The sequence below is a fragment of the Coturnix japonica genome, chromosome 3 (genome assembly GCF_001577835.2).
Source record: "Coturnix japonica isolate 7356 chromosome 3, Coturnix japonica 2.1, whole genome shotgun sequence".
Classification (NCBI taxonomy): domain Eukaryota; kingdom Metazoa; phylum Chordata; class Aves; order Galliformes; family Phasianidae; genus Coturnix; species Coturnix japonica.
In genome coordinates, this window is record NC_029518.1 from 23043331 (window position 1) to 23061835 (window position 18505).

Below are 18505 nucleotides of genomic sequence, written 5' to 3' on the forward strand. Positions count from 1 at the left end.
TGTTAAAGGCTTTGCTGTATTTCACTTCAATAAACATCATGCTCCAGTTACTACTTGAAACCATAGGGGCATTATCCTGTGCAGCACTTATCAATATTTTAACATGTGAAAGTCAAATGATGTTGAAACATTGAACTATATTTCCATCTGTGCAAGCTAAAATGGTACAAATGCATCCTGTGTAATGGAATACTACATCCCTAGTTACTTTCTTACAAGTGATACCTGATTCCTCTGTTTTTTCTGTAGTTGTTTCCATTGCTCTGATGGTGCCCAAAGGAAGATTGTTTTTAAAACTAAAGATTATAGCATTTAAGGAGGATTTTGTTTGTTTGTTTGTTTGTTTTTACCTAACCTGATTTAAATCCAGAGAAAACAAATGCTTATAACCTGGTATTAGAATTGGTAATTAATTTCCACTTACCTTTGCCTTGATGTTAAATCTATCTTTACACGTGCAGTTGCTGTAGACGTGGATATTGGTACTGAAACAAAGACCTTGATATTGGCTGATGTACGTAGCAGGGAATAGCAGAAATGCAAAGTCTGCTTCAAAAGTAATGCCTCCCATTCTTATTTTGTGATGTTGGCCCCCACCATCAGAGGCAATTCGTGGTGGTATGGCAGCAGGGACTGAATATTCCCACCAATATTCCTTTACATTCTGTTGCCATGTGATAGATGGCAGTGGAGGGGCAGTATGACACAATGGTGCCTGATGTGGAAGTGTGTATGGAGTGAAGGTGTGGAATTGGATTCCTCCACATGGAAACAATTGCATCCACTGACATTCAGAGATGCTTGCTGAATGTTTCTGGGCACTGTGAACACAGTGAGGAGGTGGGTGTCTTTTGTTCATCACTGGTGAAAAATCAAAGCTAGTGGTAGTGACAACATTGAAAAAACAGTATTTTGTAGCTGAGAATTTGCTCTACCAACTATTGTTATTGCACTCTTTGTATCTATTGTAGTTTCACAGAAAATAATGGGAGGCATTACTTTCAGAGCAACCTACATACTTTGTTCCTGTAGGACATTCTCGGAGCTTGTGCCCCTGGAAAAATGATTATTCTCTCTCTTTCTCATTAATACAGTGTCATATGGCAATCAGGGTTATGACTTCCAGTCCCCATCCAGCAATCAAAAGAAAGTTTATCTTCTTTGGTTTCATATTTTCATAAACTGACTTTAAATAGCATACACTGAATAGAGCTGATCAGTGGTCATAATTTTCCAGGGCTTTGCTGACTCTGTTTATATATATTTTCATTCTCTTTGCAAAGATACATACTAGCAGTATTTTATTGTTTTTCAGCAGTGTTTCCAGCAAGGGATTTCAGGGTGCTTCTCACCCACCTAGGACTGGCTTGATCAATTAGCCTGTCAGTAGCTATAAGTGAATCTAGTAGAAGAGATAAAATCATTTGGTCCATAATTTTCTTATACACTGTGTACTCCTGGAGTATCTTCACAGCTGGCACAGTTATACAGCAGACATGGTGTGAAAAGACCTAGGCTAGATACCCATTGCTGTAGGATAATCATAGTGCTGGAATATAACATGATTTTTTTGCAATGCTCTACTTTTTCCATGAGTGCTTATAGAATGGACATTTTCCCTCCTTGCTTTCCATTGGACCCTGACATCTGCATTTTCCATTAGCCTGTCTGCCTGGCTTCCTCTTCTGCTTTAACAAGAATAGACAGTGCTGTTCTCTGTCATTGTGACCCTTACTCAGACAGTTCATCTGCTCTCAACTCTTCGGATTAATTGCTTGGTGTCTCCCTGTATTCTTTTACATAAGTTGCAATGAAGGCAAAACAGTCATGGTAGTGAGAAATGACAGCAGTGACTGGACATGAGGCAGCAGCTCACACCTTTCTTCCAATACAAGCTCAGTACCAACATTCATGATTTTGCAAAATCTTTAACCTAGAATCCCAGCATTCTTGGAGGTCTGAAATCCACCCCTCTAGTTTTCTTAATGTACTCAAAATGCTAGGTGATGCTGTGAGCCTGCTTAGAAATATCACACTCTTTCTTGTACCACAAAAAATGCAAATCTTCTCCATGGATGAGATTCAGTGTAAGTAAATGTGAAGTGATGCTTAAGGAGAAAAAAAGCAGTCCATGTGCAATCAGTGTAAATCTTCTGTATATCTCTGCCATGAATATTTTGTATTGTTTTCAGCCCTTCCTCTCCAAAAGGTTATAGAAAAGCTGCAAAAGGTTCAGATAAATGTGACAGAGATAGTCAAGTGTAAGGAGTAATATTGTATAAGAAATAAAGCTGGAAGATCTCTAAGGTCCCTTCCAACCCGCACGAAACTATGAAACTATGAAACTATGAAGATTCAAAACAAAGAGAAGAAAACATTTTCTTACACAGCAAGTCTGGAAACTGGAAAATTTCTGCTACAGGAGGCTGTGAATGGCAAAACTCCATCTTAGTTCAAAGAGAGACAGAGTAAATGAATTAGAGAGGGTTGTCCACCAAGATCCATTAAATGCAAATTATTTTCTGTCTGTAAGTCCACGAGCAGCAAGATGTCTGCTATGGAAGTTTGCTCTCTTAGAGACAAGTTACTGGTCTGGGTGGGAGTTTGCTCTGATTCATGACAGCCACTCTTACCATTATGTTAGAATCTGCATTTCTAAATAAAATGATAGCTATCCAGTGGCTTTCCATTCCAGATAAAAATGCAAAACCATATTTGAGTCCCTTCTCTTTGAATCTGGCAGATGGACCAGGCTCTTCCACTGTGCCTGGAGTCATGAACAGCAGAACACATACTCAATCTACCATCCAGACTCTGCTCTAAAAGGTTTGGTTATTTGCCAACAAGGAACAAAAACATATTTTGCATTTTTTTTAGTGCTGTTGCAAAGGGAATGATGCCTTGAAATGCTGGGTACATGTTACTTCCTGATGCCTTCTGTAACAGTTTCTCCTTTGAAATGTATTTTTTTTCCCCGCAAGCTCAGATGAGAAGGATCCTGTGCCTTGTCATCTTAATTTCCCTCCCTGGTCATAGAAACTATTTTTTATGAGGTAGGTGGCTGCTTTGGTCAACCATTCTGTGAGTATAAGGATGGGCTCTGGGATCCAAAATATAGCAGAAAGTTATGCAGTTTCTATACACTTGGATGTCACTTAGTTTGGCAAGGTCATCCTGCACCTGGAAAGGCAGGTAATAAAATAGCAACCTGTTTTTCTACGTAACATATGGTATCTAACCCCATTGGAGGCTTGCGCTTGGCAAGCAGAAACACTGCAAATTTGATTTAGGCACGTATTCAATAGTAGTCATATGGTTTCCACACGCTATGCTTTGGAGACAGGCCAGTGTGCACAAGCAAGGGGATATACAATACCAGTAGTATGGAATTCTCTTCCTCTTTTCAGTTTTCACTAAAAATTAGGTGTCTTTGTTGGAGAACACAAACCATTCCTTCTGACAAAATAAACCCCAACCCCTGGCCTTCCATTCATCTTCCTTGCATGCATAAAACAGGTTATGAGGTCTAAAGGATCAGAAAAAGGACAGAAAAATGCACTCATACACTGTCTTCTTTATTCATGTTTAGTTCACTTCATAATTCACTTCATTATTTATATATATATATTATAAATGTTATCTGAAGTTCAGAGGTATGTAGCAGTCCTAAAACAATGGCAGCTGTAAGGAGTTGGCATCTTTGAAAATAAACCACATTACACATCTGTGTTTGATGTTTTTCTACCTCAGTTTACCTGCCTAAAAGGAGTAAAATGGTATCTGCCAGTTGATGTGGCTGGTGCATTGTGGGATTAAACTAGTGACTGGAAAAAAGTTTTTAAGTTCCCATCTGAAAGACAGTATGTATTTGTGAGGTGTTACTGTGTTTAAACTATGAGTGATAACATGCAAGTTCAGCTTCTTCACTGCACTATGTAAAAGCAGCGTGTTAACCTTCTGGGTGGAATCGCAGTTTCAGTTCAGGATGGATTAGCGATCTCTCAAAATGCATTAATATATTCAAACATGATCAGACTGATGGATCTGTTTAGTCAGGAGACAAGCTGCCATGGTGTCATTGTCACAGGGAGCAGGAAAGTGAGGAGACTGTGTCAGGGCTAGAGTGGAGACAGCAATTACAGCTACTGTCAAACAATTCAGCAGCTCGGCAGTTCTTCCCTCTGCTCGTCTGTTTGAAGGCAAATGATTACCTGAGATAGCAATTGGACTATTCAGGCAGAGCTGTATTTTGTGCTACTTTGTGTGTACCTTACTGACAAGAAATTCCAATCATACACTTATTTTCCATTCGCAGATTTGGAGTTTCATCCATTTAGTTACTGGACTTGAAATTGGGGGTCTCCACTGGGTTGAAATGAGCACTGCTAATAGGTTGGCCAAGACTCTTTAGACTCTTCCCAGCATAGTGGTGAGACTACCACCGGCAAACATGGTAGATCTGAACATGTTACTGCAGGGCAGCAAGGTGAGTGGGTGCTCCCAGACCTGGTACTGTGTCCTGTTATATTAGCTGACCTGTAAAAGAACAAGGTGTCCAATTGCTTTACAATCCCCAAGGCCCAGGAGGAGGGGCAGGGAAGGGTGGTCTGGCTTTCTGATGGCTTTAAGCTCCAGGGACTAGTTGTGTCTTCCTTGGTTCGCTTGATAGGGAATTCTCCTTAAAAGACAAATCTGTGCCTTTCTGTATACACATTAAGTTGACTCTGGGCACTTTACCTAGCCTACAGGTACTAGAGGTTGGAGGCAAAACTCTTCCCACAGAACTGAAGACTTACTCCCTGACACATTCCTCTCTCGGGTTACTTAGTGTCTAAAAGGTGCCAGAACAGGTCCATTTGTGAATGATCATTGTTAAATATGCTGTGCTGAAACACACATCTGGAACAAGGCATTTCAGCATCTCTCTCCCCTGGAGAGTCAAGAAGTCAGAGTAGCGCATATGTGTGTGAAAAATGAAGGCACATAACAGCAGCACAAGATGAGAAAGGGATCTTCCACAGTTACACTCGCCAACAAGAATGACACTGACATTTGGCACTTCTCCGATGCCTTTCAGCTGAGTATACTAAAGAACTGTGCAAGGATAAAGCCTCTCAGCAAAAGCTACGCTGAGAAAAGCAAACTAGATGGCAGGTGAAAGTCACAAAGACAACCCTTTCTACACATTCCAGGTTGGGGTGTGGGCATCTGCGTCATAGGCTTGGGAATTTTCTTCTAGTGCATTTAACCAAAGATGTTTTCAGGTTTAAAGTAGCCCCACTGTTTTTTGTTTACTGATTCAGAAGTACCAGCCCAGCAACAGTGATTAGATATTGATGAAACATTTAAATAATTTTGCATATATGTCTCTCACTACACAGACAGTGCACAAACAAGAAACTGGCTTTCTCTCCTTCTTTCTCTCTTCATTCTACCTTTTTCTTCTCTTTCTTCCATCCTCCCCCAAACTTATGCAAATATGCTCACAATGGGTAAAACTGCAAATCATACAAGTATTGTTGAAATATATACCTTAGTGATTTTTGCTTTTCAAAATGTCCTTCTGTTTATTCAGATCTTTCTACTTTGAATGTAAACATGGGTACAGTTCATTTGCTGAGAGAGAGCAGGTAGCATCTGAGAACTGGAACAAGGAAATTCTAGCTTTCCTTTACTACATGGCCAATGACAGTACACTGCTCCTGTATATGCAACAGAGCTGACCATGTATTTATTCAGAGGCATTTTTCGGCACAACCTGAGTGCTACAAAAACACTTTGCACTTGTTCTTCATATCTTGTGCCTTGCAATTGTGAGTACAAGCTGCAAATCAGTCAGCAGTGTTAGCTCTAGGAGCACATACTGCACCACTGCGCAAGTAGGGCTGGCACATGAAGCCACCTCTCAGGGGACTGAAGGGACAGCCGCAAGCTGGCATTTGCTCTTCTTGCCATGAGACAACTATATGCTTAAATATGTAGAGAAAATTTATGTTTCCTTGTGTTCTTATGCCAGTACAATTTCCACATGGTGAAATATTTTGAAGAACATCAAGTTACTTTTTGAACTGGAATTTATAGATATTTGTCTTGTTCCTTAGGAAATGAATAGCATTATTTCAAATGCTGTAAAAAAATGTTCCTGCAAACAAATCTAAACCACTTTCATCACATTAAGGGAGGACCTGAAGTCTCTTCTCTCCACCCCTCCCCCTGAAAGACTACTGATGCCTGTGGGCAGGACTGCAGCTAGCTTTGATGGGGCGTGAGGAGGCTGCATAGGCACACAGGGCAGCTGTGTCCTGAAGGCACAGCTCACTCAGGAAGCTTCTTTGTGAGCTTGCTCAGTCACTTCATATCATACCTGTGCTGAGACCACTGCGTTTCAGTCTTTACTTGTCTCTGGTGGAAACTAGGAAGTGATGTTGAGGCTTTGTGCAATGCTGGTGTCTCAGCAGGCTGCCCAGGGCCCTGGAGAGAGTCAGAAGACAGACAGGAGATCTAAAACAGTGTTCTTAAAGTAGTCACCAGAACCACTTCTTTTACTCCGAATAATTGCCATCAATTCTTCCTTCAGTACCACCTACACAGCATTTAGAAGATTCAGAAAGTCTTTTGTATGCTTTGGATAGCCTTATCAGGGAACTCACCCTGTTCACTGTCTTTCTAAGTAGATGCTGAGAAACTACATATTAGTTGTCATCTCTGATAGTCTTTGTATATATTTTCTGCCATTCTTCTTTATAGCAAAAATGTTATTTACACCACTTCCCAGAACAGCTTTCATCATATCAAGAATATTTTTGCTGCCTTCTCCAGATGCTCCCCTTGGGCAATACTATTCTTGTAATTCCCCTTGTAATGACCAGTGAATTCCTCTGTTTCCCAGATCCAGCTTTGTTCTGTTTTAGCAAAGCAAATGTTTATGTTCTTAATTTCCTTCTGCAAGTGCTGCTATATGCCCTTAGACTTCCAATGCTGGCAATGTTGCCTAATGTTTATAAAACTCACCTTCATCTGCTCTCTAATGTATCCAGTTCCAAGCACATTCACAAGCACATTCTAGCTGTATACCCAGATTATGGGATTATTTGCCCCATTGTCCAACAACTCTCATTTTTAGTATCTAGCTGAAGGTTTCAGTTCTTCACTTTTTGTGATATCACCGCTGCACGTAAGTGGCAGTGAAGTGAAATCTGTACTTATACAAAGAACTGCACAAAGGCAGTATCTGAAGCCAGACTTCCCAGACCTTAATTTAATTAAGGTGAGTTAAAGGTGCTGGAAAATGAAGCTCTCAGTCCTGGCATGAATTTTATCTACAGCAATTAGGGAAACCATATCATTTGGGTTATTTTGGCACAAGAGGCACTTTCTAAAGCTAAATGAATCTCTTATCCCCATATAGCTCCACTCTGTCTGTGAATCTGCTCCGACCAGCTGCTTGTACTTATTGCCATGCAGCCTGCCCTATTTATGCTTCATTGTGTTTTGCTCTGCATAGATTATTTGTCTTCCATGTTGTTGACTTTTTTTTTGGTTCGAAGATACACTAATATATTGCTACCTGACACAAACACACTCATGAAAACCCCAAGAAAGTAGGCAAATGCAGTTGCTCCAATGACAAAGCCCCATATTAAAAAGAGAGCAGCTTTGTTTTATTGGAAGATGTGGAAGGATGTAATGTAACAGATTAGGTAGTGAGACATGAAACGAATGGTCTAATTAATAATAGCTCATCATTCAAGAAAGAGTGGCAACAGACATAGTTCTTTTCTCTGGCATTTATTAATGAATTTGTTGGTAGAACCCACAGAAACCTCTTGAGCAATGATATCAAAGGGAGACAACTAGATTAATGCAGATGAAATGCTATATATTTCAGAGGAGTGTAATGCATTCCTCCACACTCCTTATGTATCACAGTGTGAAACTGAAACCTTAATTTACATGAACTCCAGGCAAGGTGCTTGATCTTCCTCAAAAAATAATAAAACCTCAGTGCTTAAATAACCCTATATATATATATATATATATATATATATAAAGGGATCAGAACCATGCCTTTGGTATCCATGTCTCAGCTTGTCACCCTCTAAGTCTCATTCTGAATAATGCTGCCCAGAGTTAGAAGAGAAGCCTGTACATGGGCCTCACCTTCTCCTTCAACTCTTACTTGTCCCTTGCAAAGGCTCTGTTTTGACCCTCCAAAAAACTGAAGGAGAGTGTCGCCCTTTCTCCCAAGGAGCTGTGATCATGTCCAAGCATTCATTATCCAAGGTAGGATTTTGGGACTTTTCTATCTGGTTTCTGTTAACATTGCTGTATCTTCTCCTGCTTATGGCTGTGGAGAAGAGACTGTAGCCCAGCAAAGTCCAGCCAGGGTGAAAGACAGTCACTTACCAACAGGATTGGGAAGTTCCATGAGGATTGTATTCAGCTTTTATAATGTTTTAAGGATAAGTGTGTTCTGAATTCCACTTAGCTTCCTTTAAAAACAAAGCCAAAAACAATGAGGTATAATTACCTTCCACCACAATTAGTTTATGTGTCTAAACCTTATCAGGACAAGTAGGATGCAAAGTAATTAACAGAGAGAGAATTTGTTTAGTTTTCTGGAGCATAAACATGCAGGTTCAATTTTTCTTTTGAAATTAAATATGATTTGGTGCATGAGCTTGTTTAGAAATCTTTCTGGGACCAGTTTCTAGAGACCATATAAGTGTCTAATTCCAGGCAAAGTCAGTGGGAGCAGAGCATCAGTTTGAAGATCTAAACCTTAGGGGGTCTTGAAAAGTGCCAAGGTACCAATTTCCTATTGCAGAATATTGTCTGGCTAAGCTCCACAGAACAGGATTCATTCTTTGCTGTCTATTGCTATGAAACACAAGGATCAGTTCATTTGACACAGGCTGCACAAGTCTATTAAACTTCCTCTCTCAGGCTTTTTCTTCAATAGGCATCTAACTTAGTGCTTTCAAGCACTCCCCCTGAGCATGTCTGCAGTTGTTTATGAAGACACTGATGGAGCTGAGAGGAACATATTAGAAGCTTTTCCAGACTTTACTGTTCCACTTCAAACATCTAATAGCGGTGTCAGTCATGAGGTTATCCAGGATCTGTTTGTGTTGTTTTTTTTTTTAAATCTGAAGGACTATAGCCAGCAGTGAACTCAGAAAACCTATTTCTGACACAAATATCAGCTCAGGGAGATGAAAACTAGTTCAACATCAGACTTAAAAAAAGGAACATGACTTAACAAGTACACATTCTTATTAGCAACCAGTTGTCTGTCCTACAGAAAGCAGAGCATGCTAATATATGTAACTATAAAGACAGACTCCAAAATATTTAAGTTCTCGAGCAGAGGTGTTGACAGTTAAATTGAACTTCTGGCAGGCATTTCCAGCATGTGAGGGAGCAAACAGCAACTCCACAGCTTTCAAAACATTTACCAAAGATAATAATTACAAAGCCACATAGTTTCAGAATGAGTTTCATTTGTCAGGACAGCTAACAGCAGTGAGGAGCAAAGCCAAGAGAAAAGCCAAATGCTAACAGGAAAATACTGACAAATCACTTGCTATAAAGTCAAGCTGCACAGTATTACAGGAGAACACAGGACCTGCTATCTAGTTGCAGCAGCTCCACACTTAATCTGTCATGGTGGCCTGATGTGGGAAGGACCAGGCTGTGATGAGATTGTACCAAGGAGTGTGGTACAGTCTTGGGGTAAGATTTTGAGTCTGGCAGTATCTCTTTACACTTCCATCCTTTCCTAAGCCTGAGAAGATATGGATGGCATTGAATCATTTTCCCAGCCAACAAACTCAGAACCTGTGGGTCTCAATGCCAGGAAAAAAAAAGGAAAGAAGCAGAGGGTATCTAGCAGTAGAACAACAGGAACAGCCACCCCTACAGGAAGGAAAGTGTCTGGGATTTCTTCCCCTTCAGCTGGATGGGAGCAGTAAAGTGTACTGACCATTGGGTTTGCCTTGACAAATGGCTCCAGCCCATTTTTCCCGCTGCCTTCCCTTCTGCTTCCTCTGGCCCTTCCTCTGTCCTTGTTCCTTTTATTCTGCAGCAAAAGTGACTGTTGGCAACCAGCTACCCAGAGCCAGAGCATCACTTATCTACCCTTTTATCCAGATCTCACTATGGTCACTGGAACCTGCTGGATTTAGCATAGGCTCAACAAGTCATCTCACTCCATGGACACGTTTGCTAAAGCTGAGCTTATAATACTAGCTCTGGGCTGTGCAAATTTGATATGCTGGTTCACTCATAAATGTTTTGTAAAAAGCCATCACTTATCATCCCTGTTAATTTCTGCGCAAAATAAACATTATATCTAAATGGAGGAGGAGGCGGATAAACTGATTTAGGTTAAATAACCCCCAGCAAACTGGTTTCAGGTACAATTTATGTTGTCTGTTGAGTTTTTCATTGTTTTTCTTTTTATCTCTGCTAAACCGAGAGCAGGGCTGGTGCTCTTCTGCTTTCTGTCCTGGAACAGGTCCAGAAATAGCAAAACACTGCAGAAGAGGCTTTTCTCAGAGGAGGTCTGGGTGTACGGCATCAGGAGAGAAAGAAATTTTATGAGTAAATCTGTTCATATTCATTTTCTGTTCTGATTATGCAGATTAAGAATATTTCAATAGATTTGTGTTATTTGCAACACTGAAAGAAGAAAGCCAGGATGTAGACTCTCTAGACATAGGCTACCTTCAAGATGTTAACCTTCAGTGTAACTCATAGCTACAACAGCTGCCCCCAACTGCAGTAGCTGTTCAACTAGGGAGACTACATGTTGAACATTATAATAGCAAACGGTATCATATGTATGTTGCCTAAAATGCAGTTCAGAAAAAAGTGTGTAGGATTTTTCTAGTCCTGCATTCAAGTCACTGATTTGTTCTAGTGCACCTTGGCATGAAAGATGTTGAGGTGCTACTGTAGTAAGTTAAAAGGAATATTAAGCCATTTAATTTCCATACTCTTCATATACATATTCTTTTATAATAGTTCTGGAAGTGCATAGTACAGATAGATGATACCAGAGTCATACTGGGTCTAACCTCAGCCTAATCGTCCATACTCTCCTATTGTTTCCCTTTGTTCCCACAATGAGTACTCCTCTGCTTAAATAACCTCACCAAGCTCTTGCCATTGTTGCTGTCTCTCTGCCTTCACCTAGCACTGAATGATCAGTCATCACCTAGCCTCAGTCACAGAGACTCTGTAGCTTTCTCTCTCACACATGCAAATGATGAGTTTTAGGGCAGACATGAACACTGTGGGCTTTGCTACCTCTTGCCAACAAAATGACCATCCAGACAACTTCTATGCAGCCAGTGTCCATAAGTGAAACGTACCCTGAATATATGCTGAAGGGGCTGATGTCAGATATGCTCTACAGGGCACATTCCATCAGCATCTGAGCTCCCTTTCACAAGTCTGCTGCCTGTGTGACTGATTGGTCTGGTATGAAGGCAGCTTTGGACATCCCTTAGGACATCCCCTGGACATGGTGATCCTTCTCTTCTAATTATTTCTGGAGAATTACACAGATGGATTGTACAGACATAATTAGACTTACCATAGATTCAAGGGGTATTTACACGTTGCATGGGTTCAGAGGGCTGTACATATGGCAGGCTTTTAGGACAGAGATAAACAAGCTCATATGATGACTGTAGCATATGACATATGAATTCTATTTGTTGTCCAACATCACTGTAATTGTTGTTCCCCTTCCTCTCTTAATTCTCACATCACCCTAGTGACTCCATACATGCATGCTGTGATAGATTTTCTTTTTAACTTCATATCATTATGACATTAGAATTGGGAATCCACAGGCTCAGACAAAAATAATTGATGCCATTTGCATCTCACATTCTAGCAGATTTATAACAGGATCTCTGTAGACTTGAACTGAAATTGTTTTCCTGCTAAAGTCTTACAACACAGCAGCAATATAATGACATTTTAATGGGATCCCTATAGACTTCCTATGAAATTGTCAAGAGAAAATAGTGGTGATGTTAATTGAATTGGGAGTTAACATTGTTAAAGTAAAATGTGAAAAGTAATTGCTCTGCAAGAAGAAACATGCAAATTTAGGTGCTGATCCTGTGAAGATATATGCATGTGGGTAATTTTGCTTGTAGAAGAAATACCCTTGAAATCTACGTCTCTGGGGATCAAAGTTAGGACTTAGAAGAAAGTAATTCATTTTCTCTTCTGCTTTCATATATAAAGTAGCTAACTCAAATGCATCAAAGATTTGTGTCTGAGTTGTGACATTTTCTACACACTTTTGTGCAGATGTTAAGCAGAAATTACCTGAAAATCTTGGCTCCTGACATCGTATATCTTGTAACTCTACATAAATATAGTAACAGTTGCTTAGCCAGTAAAGCCCTTGGGTAAAACCACATACATACTGAGGCTGCTGGGAATTCTCTCTTGCTTCAACCGAGCTAGCATGCCATTCCCAGCAACACCTTCATAGGGATCCCAGGCACAATGCTTAAACACACACCTGTTTTGGATGCTAAACCTACAGATAAGTCTGTTCTTTTTAATCTTTGTGTTTTCTGAGACATAAGAATGTGTCCGAGTGGAGGTTTTCTCATTTATTTCAGGTGTGATGAGAAACACTGTGATTCTCATGCTAATATGTGAGTATCGGACCAGAGTTCAGGTATTTCACATTTCAAGAGACTGCAGTGGGCAGTTCCACCTGACCATGGAAAACAAGGCGAATGTTCTAATCTTCCTTCTTCTCCTATAATCTTATGTGTAAGGATTACAGTTACATCTAATGACTGTTTTTAAATTGGTCAGAACACAGACAAAACACAGCAAAACCAGAATTCCACCTCATCAGAAGGACTAAAAATTACAACATGCAACATACTCAGGACTCTCTGGAAATAATCTGTGTTTTACTGGGGATATTTCTGGGAGAACTTCCTCATAAGTACAGCTGCATGTCAACAGGAGGTAAGAAGACTGATACTGAAAACAAACAATTAATAATGATAAATTGTTCTCTTTCTCTTAAGAGAAGCCTAGAGTCATTTATCTGCTATGGAATCTGCATCGACTGACTCCTCAGGTGGACTAAAGGCTGAACAGTAGTAGTAACCTGATAGGTGGTCTGATAACTCAGGAGAGTACAAGGCTGCTGGATGAATTCTGAAACAGTGGTTTGATCCTGCCTTCATGGAAATCAGATCAGACATTTCAAGATCAACTTTATGTAAGATAAAACCCAAACTGGGAACTGAGCTACTAGGAAAAGAATGCAGAGAGAACAAAATATCATTATATCTAGGTTTGAAGTCATGATTCACCTGCATCTCAAATATTGCATGCATTTCTGATTTCTGATACCAAAGAAAGAATGTAGTTTAGCTAAAAAAGACAGAGAGAGGGCTAAAAGCTGATGAGATGCGGGAAATGGCTTCTTTTTAAGGATAAGTCAAAAAGACACCAGTACAGACTGTGTAGACTATAGTCCTGTATTAAGGACTATAAAATTGTGGAGGGCATGGTGAAGGTAAAAAATGTTATGCACTCACCATATCACAGGGACATGGAGACACCCAATGAAAAATTGTCAAATATAAAACCAAATGAAGAAGGTCCTTTTATTTTTTTCCCCCCTCCATTACACATATCTAATGCATTTGCTGAAAAATATAGTAGATGACTAAACTTCAAAGGGAATCTAAAAAAGATTATATGCTCTCATGGAGGATAGGTACACTGGGATGTTTTAAAAATGGTAGTCCAGATGCAATACTTAGCTCACAAATTCTGTTATCCAGAGTTGGGTAGATGTACAGCGGAGAAGAACATTATATGCATACCTTAACTCCTGCACTCTTAAGAATTCATTGGCGTTCATTGTCTCGGGTCTTAACTATGTGAACTTGGCTGTGGTGGGACTGAATGCAGCTGTTCTCAACTCACACAGAGCGTTAGTTAACTGGAATAAGTCAGTAGTCACTCAGTAGTGGACAAGTTGTCTCCCTTTCTAACAAACACTCTGAGTAGCACCTCAGTGCCTGTCAATTCTGAGCAGCAAAGACTTCAGAAAGTGCAAAGAATGACTGACACAGGGACTCTTCAGTCTTGGGGCACTCCAGTGTGACAGGGAGATGGTGATCCTAATGGTGATTGTTCTGTGACTAAATGAAGAATTTCAACAGAAGGTTTGTTCAGTCTGTTGCTGTTCCTTACAATTCAAGTGCACGGTGCCAGCACTTAACTAATGGATTCTAAAATGTCGTTTTACTTTTTCAAAATAATATATATTACTATTTAGAAAAACTGTTTTCCTTCTGGCTTCTCTTTGCAGCTAGGAACAAAACCAGACAGCCATGTCTCCCCTCAGACTGCTCCCCAAATGCCTAGAGATGAGTGGATCTGACTAACTCAGCTAGGCTTGAACTCCCGGCCAAGGATATCTATTTATTATGGGGTGTGATTGTCAAGTTACTTATTCCAGTGGCTCCACTTCTGCAGCGCAGAATCCCTGGGTGGTCCATGAGGCCATCGTGAGTGCTCTGCACCTGGGGCTGCAGAAAATGTTAAGAAGTAAAGTGTACTCATGGCTGGCTTGGTGGACTGTGACCAGTTGGTCCGAAGTTGTGGGAACCACCAAGCTAGCTGTAATCCTTTAGGGGCCAGAGTCCATTCTTGTGTATTCAGAGAAAGACCCATAATTACTTCAGCTGAAACCAGATCAGGCACCAGAGCTGGACAAGGGACAAAACATTAAGTTGTTTCATTTCATTCTGACCTCTTTTTATGGCAATAACTGCTAAAAGGAAAACAAATGTTCATAGGAATCTGCTTTGTTCTGCCTTTACATGTGGAGCACACAAGGGGCCTTTTCATGCAGAAAAATGCATAAATCACTCCTCTAGTTTTACTTATGGGAATGCAGCATTTTCATATTAGAGTAATACGGCCAGTAACGAGATGCACAGACATCCAGCATAGAAGACAGGGGATTTCAGGGGGAAAAATAAAAAGGGAGATAATTCAGATATTTAGCCAAAATGAAGCAGGAACCTCATGAGGAAATGCGATTATAGGAATTATGCAGAGAAAGCATTTCATTTGTATGCATACAGGCCAGACTCTAAGCAGCTATAAATAGATGTAGTTTTATTTGCTTTCAAGGATATACTACAAGAAGTCAGTTCCAGAATTACCCTGGGATCATTTAATTACAGGCTGCTTCTCTACTCTTATACCTTTATTTTTTTTCTTTTTCTTTTTACTTTTTGTTAGTTTTACTGACCATGCAAAAATATTTGACAAAAAAATAATTCTTTCTTTTTTTTTTTCTTTTTTTTTTTCTTTTTTTTTTTCTTTTTCTTTTTTTCTACAGAGTCATTTTCTGTTGGATCAGTGAACTATCAGAATCACCACATGATGCAAAACCACTAATGCGGATGCAGGGAGGTAGGTGGAACACTTAGCAAAGGTGAGAGAAAAGGTAGAAGCAGCCCACAGATAAGCTGATAATACAACAGCCTCGTAGTACTCACCAAATGAAGGCATTTGTGGACATATCGGTCTGAAAAAGAGAAGTGACACAGTACATGATCAAACTAAACAATCTAAAGTACAAACTAACTTGATAATCTCACATTATTTCTGTATCATACCATCATCAGCTACATTATACTTTGTAGTACTGCAGTGCATGTCACCAGAGCAAATGTTTGTATATATGTTTTTTACTTCTAAGTCTTAGAAAGCAGTTTTATAAGACCTTTGGTTGATGAAAATATATAGCTTATTTCAACAGGAGTTAGCTGTGGTTATTTCAAACTGGAATGAAATATTTCTCAAAATTATGAATACAATGCCAGTATACTATGAAGAACAACTTTTGATTTAAGTTTTCCATTTTATTTTTTTTTAAATATGATTATATAGTGAGAAATAACGTGCAACATGAAGATGTAGAAAAAGTACCTTTAAGACCAGCTCATGTTTAGCTAAACAGTTGCAAGAAACGCTAAACTCATTAGAAATTGTTCCAGCTTCACTAGCAAATGAGAAGGCTAAAAACTGCTAATTTGTGGTAGCCCACATCCACCACAGTTGTTCCCCATCACATTTTGGTCTGTGATTTGTAGCCTCTATTTATTGTAAACCATTCCAGGATTAATTGTAGCTTGTTCCACATTTGTAACTCATCTAAATGATATGGCTCGTGACCGTGATAAGGATATTTACTGTGCTGTTAACGGTTAGCAACAAACATGCAATCATGGCATCTTATCAGGGGGTTTAAATAAATGTGTTACGAATTAATTTTGCACTTTTTTTTTTTTTTTTCCACAGGAAGAAACTTTTCCCTCGTTAAGACTTGTAGAGTACATTGGATATAAAAATAAGAGAAACATACTCAAAGAAAGGATGGCAGATTGGTCATGTGTGGTAAACTACTTGTAAGAATGAAACTCTTATACTGATATTTTCATCACAGAAACTGATTGGGAAAAGTCTCCAGTATATTTGTATGTACGCTTACTCCAAAGGGCTAAGCATCAAGGTCCTGCCTGTTCTATGCTGTCTCACTAGCTAGTGGTGAGTTGGAGTTGCGGTGTGTTATGCATTCAGATACGGTATGGTTAAGACTCATGAAACAGCTATGTCAGACATTTATGTTTTGCCTCTGCCAAAGACCTGAAGAAGTACTTTGATGACTTCCCTTAGGCAAAGTGTCAGCCTTATTTCCTCAAGTGGAAGAATCTACTTGCTGTATCTGTTCTGTAAACATTCTGGCTGTTCCTTGAATTGCTTTGCTCTCCCAGAAAAATTTTGTGTAAATAGTGTGTACAGACATCCTTTGGATAAGAGTACTAAGGGAGTTATCGAGACTTCCCCAGAAAGGTTTGATATAAACATATCTAGGGTGTAGAGCAATGTAGACTCTCTTCCATGCTCTACTTTATTTTGGAGTGTAGTGAAAAAAGTTTATGTGTGGAAACACCGATGACATCCTTGCCCATGCCTTTGAGTCTCTCGATCAGCTGTTTAGCTTCAGGGGCTGTATGTGCTCTATACAATAGCTGTGCAATCCCACAAAATCTAAATTCTATACTGCTTTGAGTCTCAACTTCATACCCATATTATTGCTGCTTGGAGCATGCACTTGGCTACTTTCAAATTCTGTCCCCTAGACAGGTACAAGTGGGTTATCTTTGGGGAACCCTGATTTTCTTTGTCAGTCCACTGTCTATCACATAACATTTCCAAAAGGTCTTGGAGATGAGTATGCAGAGCTAATCCATGCTGTAAATTAGATTATGTTTACCTAAAGTTTAGGGGAGAACAGGGTACTACTTTCAGGAGAAAGGTTGTAAGTTACACATGACAGTATAAACTAGTAGCTTACAAAGCTTAACTTCTGAGAATAAACCATACAGATGGGCTACTTATCCGATCAGAAGCCCTGCCTGAAAACCGCTTGGAAGATGGCATAAATATATTCAGAGAGGCTGCTGAGTAAGGCTGTTGAGGAAAGTGAGGAAAAAGTTCATGTTTGACCCTAACTGTGTTGGGAATGGGTCATATATGACTGTAACAAATTGACTAGAACATGCTGTAGCCTGAATGAGCCCTAAAGTAAAACAAACTCATTCCAAATGCACAGGGGAGGAGAGGAAAACCTTTCTAGACAAAGGATGATTTCATACAGATTCAATCTCTATTCTAAGCAGAACATGGCATCCCACCTTATAATGGTAGTCCTGAATATTTAGAATAAGTTTAGCTTTGAATAATGCACCAAAGCTTTAATGCAAACCTGTATTTGATTCAAATTACTCATGCTGTGGTAGTTAAAATATGCATCCTTCTTTATAAGGGCTTGATCAAAACTGGCAGGCAAAATACAAAGAGCAATGTCAATTAAACTCTATGGGTGGAGAGGAACATATAAAACATAAACAAGAAGGAGAAGAATCTAAGAGATTCTTGCCATCTATTGTTTAGCAGTGCTTGATGTGTAGTTCAGATGGATACTTCATCTATGATGTGATTCTATAATCAGATTCACACAGGAAATGCATTATTTTAAGGCATTGTGTGTCTGTTCTCTTTCAGATATAAAGCACTTTGGGAAAGCATGGTTTAAATAACGAAGTATATCACCTGCTCAAGGTAAAAGCCAGTTTTTGCAACATTTTCCATTCCTAGGAAAGGAAAATCACTGTGAGTACCAAAGGCACATAACATGGTGAGGTGTGTGCTGTGACTTTAATGCAACCTACAGGAATGTTAACTTGTGAAAGTATATCCAAGGCTCAGTTTGGCAAAAAAAATGTAATTCAGTATTTATTTTTTTGTGACTTACTTGGTGGGATGGAAGAAAGTTGTTGTCTGGAAAGTCATTCACATGTGTTTTCAAATTATCTTTGAACTTTAAATAGGGGAGCAACACACACAGTGAATTCAGAGC